Raw genomic sequence first — 6892 nt, forward strand, 5'->3', positions numbered from 1 at the left:
TGACTCTCATTTTGGATAGCTAGCTGTGGGTGTAAGGGTTCAGATTAGGGTAAGAACGCAGACGTCAAACAGTGTGATGCATCAGTGTGAACTGTATGACAGTCAATGCACCTGTACATGCTGAACCAATCAGGTTTTCATAGACACCAGAATGGGAAGCCTTCCAAAATGACTATCCGTCAGACTTAAGGTTGTGTATCGTCACTTGCACTAAGATTCATCTCAGCCTTCAAGAAGCAAAGGCAAATATTCACCTGTAGTCGGTCATTTATAAAGCACCAGACTGGTTCCATTAAACTTCAGCTACCATTCACCACTATAGCCACTCGTAATATTTTGGACTCGAGGCTTTTCCTGCTGGAAACTATGATAATTCAACAGCTGCAATACACATAGTCACTTGTCAAAGAAACCCTAATTCATTCTGAGTTTCCACAAAAGCACTTTTGGGGTTTTACTCATTGCTACTGAAAACATTTGGGTTCTTCCTTTTTTTGGGTAATGTGATCGGTCTTTGCTGGCATGCGGCGTGCTTTCTGCTTGGTGCAGGAACGTTTTTTTTCCCCTGAGCGCAAGGATATTTTAGCACATGTGCATGGCAACAGCAAAACAGTGAAGCGGCAGATGAATTCCTTCTTTGACCACTTTTGTGAATTACTGATCATGTAAAAACCCACTGTGGCTGGAAGATTGCAAACAGCAGTGCTGAGAGGCTGCATGCAAACCAGCCCTCTAAATAGGCCCATCTATTTCTGTTGAGCTTAAGGGAACATGTGTTAGACATCAGTGACAGTCAGTTTTGCTATGAGCTCTTACTATCCTGCTGCATAGATAGTAATATAATATATATATATATATATATATAGTGCATGAGGAAAATGCTGTGCTTTACAGCACAAGTGCTGATACTGTCTGCTATACTCAGCTCTTAATGTGAACATAGTGGCACCACAATAGACCTCTGGTGTGATGTTAATTAACTGGGCCTGTTAAGGACTGAATGTTTCAATGTTTGGGGTACTGATAGGTACAAATTCACCAAGCAAAAATGGAAATCAAGACTATCAGTACTGAAAAGCTCATGTAGAAATTCATAATAAGTGTTTTATGTTGTTATTACTTAGTAATTAGCATACTGTAATAAAAAAAGAGAGACTGTCAAGCTATTTATCCAACTTTGTTTTAGCCATTTCACTTTTAAAAGTCTTGTTGTGAACCACAAACATTTGTGGCTTCTCATCATGGTTTGAATTACACCCTTGCATGTTGGTGAGTTGCCAAGTTTTTGGATTATGTAGAAAAACATCTCTTTCTCAGCTCTATGAACTTGTGTCCTGCTTTTCTCATGACTCTAAGACATCCTCTGTTCACACTTGTATAGGCAGATTAAGAAGACATAATCCCCCTCCTGAAGGACTGAAAAGTGTGTGGGCTTTTGGTCAAACTATACCAAATCACTTTATTCATTAAACTCTGTTGCGTGAACTCTTATATATAGCATGGTTATGATCGTAGTTTCTGAATCAATCTGAGTCAGTTTCATTTCCCATTGCTGAGATATTGGTTTAAGCACAAAACACGGCCCACAATATTGTACTGCAACCACCCCCCCCCCCCCCCCCAAACCAGTTCCACCTCAAATTAAATTCCTGAAACAAAGTTGATATTGGCAGGTGAGTGTTCTTTTTTATGCCAGTGTCACTCTCCTCTTCTGTCCTCTAGGATCCCCCCACCACCAACCTACCCCCCCCCCCATCCTCTTCCCGCCTTTCCATCTGTTTCCTAAGTGAGTACCCCCCCCCCAACCCCACCATGGCTGCACCACAAGAGAGGAGAGTTAACTGTCTGAGTGACATGTGTACTCCCACCATAATTTGAGCCCCACTTCTCCCTCCACGACCACTCTTCAACTTGACCATGTGGCGTTTGTGTGCCACGAGTGCTCAGAGGCAAGTAAAAATAACCCTTTGAGACAGATGCTTCTCATTTGATGAGGTTTGGTGAGAGTGGGGGCATGGTGCATGTCCCCCTCCCCTCCCCTCCCTCCCGCTCACCAACCCCCCACCCCCCTCCTTCATTTAACGTTGTTATGATAACACACAAAGAAGCTAGCGGCAATCTATAGATAATTTCTTTCAAATATGATAATTATGCTTGAGAGTTGGTTGTGCAGGCAATGAGGGATAAGAGATATTCCACTGGTTGGAGAAAATTTCAAGGGTAAAGTTAAAACAGAAAAAGCTATCCCACATCAGGGGGACCTCTTCAAATAGACCCCACAAAATGAGCTATTTATAATCAGCCCCCTCCATCCTGGGGTCTACCAAAATGTCTAAAAGCGGATCCTTTATGAGGGAAGGGTGCATAAAGAATACACAGCACTTATTCACCGTTTCTGTCAGTACAAATAAAACACATCAGTAAAGAAGGGTACATTTCAACATCCAATAATCTTCTAAACACAGTTCACCCTCCAAGAGTTTACAATATAAAGAGTGCACGACATAAAACTTCTCGCTTTTCTGTCTGTTGTCTTAGTCCAGCAATTGTTGTAAATCTTTCAAAGGTAATGGTACGCGATTAAAATTAGTCCATAAAATTCGTCTATAAAATTTACTAATATATTCAAGACACGATTAAACAAACTTTCTGAGGTATGAGGCAATATCCGTCAGAGCGGAAAGGATGTGCCTGTCTGATGTAATAATGGTTCAGGAGATGCTGTATTGAACTTCTGAGGAAGGCTTGGCTCTCCTCTTTCTCAATCACACTCAAGGTGTGTTTCGGCTGCCAGCCTGCTGCCCAGCTTCCTGTCCCCACACTGCTGCCCACACAGGGCGAAAAAAAAAACCAGTTTGTGTGAATTTCCTGATCCCAAAGGATATGACTCATATACAATCAATTTGAGTAGTATTAAGTTAAACAGATATAACGAATGTGCAAATCGGAAGGTTTAAAATGTTTGTGTTTGAGCGCTGCACAGGTTACTGTGATGTTTTAGAGTAAAGTTCTGTTATGACAACTGAAAGATTTCTGAGAGATTTTAATGGAGTTAATCAGTTCATTACGTTTCATCTCATTTTCATTAAGTTAATCAGAAATCTGCAAGCAAACTGCTACCAGCATTCATGTTAGGAGTCCTTCACTCAGATTTGCCTTGTATCGACCCCTGAAACTTATAAAGTTCTTTGCTTTGTCACTACTCTATCGCAGCATTGGCAAACCATTGGAGATCAGATTCGAATTTTTCTATTTTTCACATCAGTGAAATAAAGCAATAAAGGTTCAAACTGGAAAGGACACATCTGTGTCAACTGACTGAACTTTCCAATGTGGGTCAAACTGATGAACTAGCCTCAGAGTGTTTCACAGGTGTCCAAGCAGGGCTTAAATCCTTCCTTTCATGTCCTATAAGCACGGTTCATTAACACTCAGATCTCTATCTCACCGCCTGTGAAGAGATAGACACATCCCCGACACTTCAAAAAGCCGACCCCTCAAGGACTGTGGTGGGTGATAAAGATCCCATCCCAGCGGTCCTGGCGGCAGGAAAGGGAAAGGCTCACTGGAGGATATTGGGCAATAGCCACTGAGTAATTCTTTTCAGCATACCTGAAAAAAATGATAAAGTGGCATTTATGGCCACCTATTGTTCCTTCAAACACACCTTTTACCTGTATAGTGATTCTCTTGCCAAGTGTTTAATCACTCCTTCTCTCTCTCTCTCTCTCACACAGACACACACGCACGCACATATGCACAGACATCCTGGCGACAATCAGCAATTTTGATTTGTCATTCTTCAAAAAGTGAATGATGCTGCTAGTGGCATTAATAGTCATGTGTCCGCCTATACAGTGGGCAGGATAGGGCTTTTTGTTTTGTTTTTGTTTTGTTTTGGGGTTGTTTTCTTTGGGTCTTTTTTGACACAACAACTTACCCATGAAATAAAGAAAGTTGAACGCATCCACTGCTCATTGCAGATACAGTGCAATCTGTAAAAAAATGTTGTCTAGTCATAATGACACAGAGCAATATAAGAGGCCCTCTCACTCATAACTAGAGTCAATATTGTTCCATTCTTGCTCACTGTTTACTTGGCAACCAAGCTCTCTGATATTCCCGGACCGCCAACTCCTGATATGACCATCTGATGTGAGCAGAAACCAAGGATATGGAGGAAATGAAAAGGTGAATCATGACAGACTTATTGACTCAGTGAAAACAGTCTTCTCTTTCTTTGCCTTTTAAGTGATAAAGCATTGGAACGTGCAGCACTAGATTCCTGGACATCGCTGTTGGTGGAAAGAATTTCCACTTGTTAAGATTCCGAGCAAGACAGTCTTCACTTTAATGAATGGTCCTAACCTCTGCAGTGGTGTGTGAACTACAGCTGTGCGTGTGTGTGTGTGTGTGTGTGTAAGTGTTGGGGAACTAAGCATCTCTATTAGAAGTATCAGTATAGCCCCAGGTTGTGTGTTACCCTCTTTGATCCTCCAGATCAGATACTATCATCGTGGAAACATCACAGGCTCTAACGTGCCTCTGGCTCTGACAGAATTAAAGCTTAGGGGGGGAATCCCTCAGATCATTATCTGCCAGCCTTCAATTCCAAAACAGGCCTTTAAGATCGAAATGAGCCCTCTGACAGTCTCCACGGGGTCAGAGGTCAAGGAGACCTTCACACCAGTTCACAACACTGGCCCCAACATTGCTTCAGCTCCCCCCTGCTCAGGAGGAGAGAGAGAGAGTGAGGTGTAGAGAACACCTGCTCCATCCATCTGTAAAACAGCTCTGGCAGGGTTCTCTGTGGAAAGCAGAGAGAAAGAGGGAGGGGGGGGGGGGCATTCTGTTGTAAACGTTTTAGTTGTTCACCAGATGCTAGGCTTCACATTGCCAAACCAGATTCACTCTTTATGTTGACCCTGGTGGTCAGAACATTTAGCTCATTCTACCCCTGTTTAATTTACCCCAGTTCCTACAAGCCAAAAATATCAAGCAATTTAGAATTATATGGGGACGAGTTTATGAAGTCATACTAGCACACATTTAGAGAGAGAGAGAGAGAGAGAGAGGGACGGAAAGATGTTTCTCTAGTGAAAGAAAAAGAATGAGCTTTTTTTTTTCTTTTGAACAGGGTGATCCTTTCACTTCACAGTACGACACGAGGTTTTGGAAAAATCCACTTAGATTGCAGATATCATTGACGTGGAGCGTCTGCATACTTAAATAGCGGTTCTTTTGTCATATAATTGTGTATCTTAATCTCAGTTAATTTAGTCATAATAGATCAAGAATGCACTTACATTGTGACAGTATACTGTTTGCTTAGTTCACCGTTGCTAAGGCAGAATGGAATGTGTCTCATGTGTCAGGTCAGTGTTTATGAAGGCTGACACTGGTCTTTTTGATCAGGTTCAAACTGTTTTGGTGGTCTGTGGAGACACATGCACTATATAAAATGTGAGTAACATTGTATATGATTTTTCCCTCTTGACGCCAGACTAAAGTGTAATAAGTGCGCAGTTGACAAACTGTACAACAGAATTTGAGATGAAACTTGAGTGACTGCGGGTACTGAAAAATTCAGAAACTGAGAAATTTAGAGCTTGTTTCTAAACAGTTTTGACATGGGATCTATTTTCCTCAAAATTTACCGAAAATCGCTCAGTTTGCTGCCAACGACCATTTGCTTTCATTTGCCTACTCATGTCCATCTAAGTCAGCTTTTCTCAAAAGGAAGGTTAAAAACGCCTCATTTTCCAGTACTGTAGAAACGTCTTCATGTATTTTATAAGACGGAAAAATAATAACAACTGCAACATTCCTAAAGGGCTGTAATTTTCTTCCGGCGGGTAAAAGTTGTGCATTATGGTCTGGGTCAGGGAACACATCACAACCTATCATCAGGACTGCGTCAGGACCGCGCGGTCAACCACATCAGAGTCCACGGTCACGACCAGTGGAAAGGCCCAAGTTCTTCGCACAAATGCAGCCAATCAGCATAGAGGGCCCTGCGTCTATGTACATTTGCCCCCTAACCACTCCACCATCTAAATAAAGCACATATTCCTTTTAAATTACAGCATCCAGACCCACCCCTCCCTACAATTAACATGATTTAGACGTTGATGGACATTCTAAACAATAGTCGTTGAATCCCACAACAGGATGGAGGGTCTGGGATTTCAGCTCTATCTGTTTGGGGATGAGGTTGTGCTTTGGCATAAAGCGTTCAATCATATTGCAAAAAAAAAAAAAATTCCCACATTTTACACAATGGTCAATGAGACAATGCTGACAGTGAAAAACACTGGAATCTGGGTTCAGAAGTTTAAATGGATAACATAAGTAGGAAATAAAACTGCCACCTACGGCTATAAATTCTGACTTGAACTTCTTTGGATTGAACTGAACGCTGACCAGAGTCTGGCTGTTTTAAATCCAGCAAAACGTACTCAAAGCGGTATTTTTCCACTTCTATCTAATAATGGCCATGGGAAATTTCTGTATATCTGAAAGTGTTCAGGTGTTGAAATCATTAGATTTGAACAATCACACTGTAAAGTAGAAATGTCTCATTCCACACCAGAGGAGACCTTTAGAGTTTAACCGGGGCATGATGCTGTAGAACTTGTCAGAGGCGATTTTTCTGCTTTTGGAGAAGTTATGTCGGAAGTGGGATCTTCCAAATGTCACTTTAAAGCCTGATTTTAACAATGCAATGTGTCCTGCATGCATGCCGTAAACCCATATATTTCTTGTGTAAGTAAATATAAACAGCCGTTGAAACGCCCAGGACAGTTCCACATGACTGCTGAAAGACAGTGCATACCAAAGGCTTTCAGACAGCACAGCCCGATCGTGGGAACACCTGCAAGTCGAAGAGGGA

The sequence above is a fragment of the Chanos chanos genome, chromosome 5, assembly GCF_902362185.1.
Source record: "Chanos chanos chromosome 5, fChaCha1.1, whole genome shotgun sequence".
In the NCBI taxonomy this organism is placed as follows: domain Eukaryota; kingdom Metazoa; phylum Chordata; class Actinopteri; order Gonorynchiformes; family Chanidae; genus Chanos; species Chanos chanos.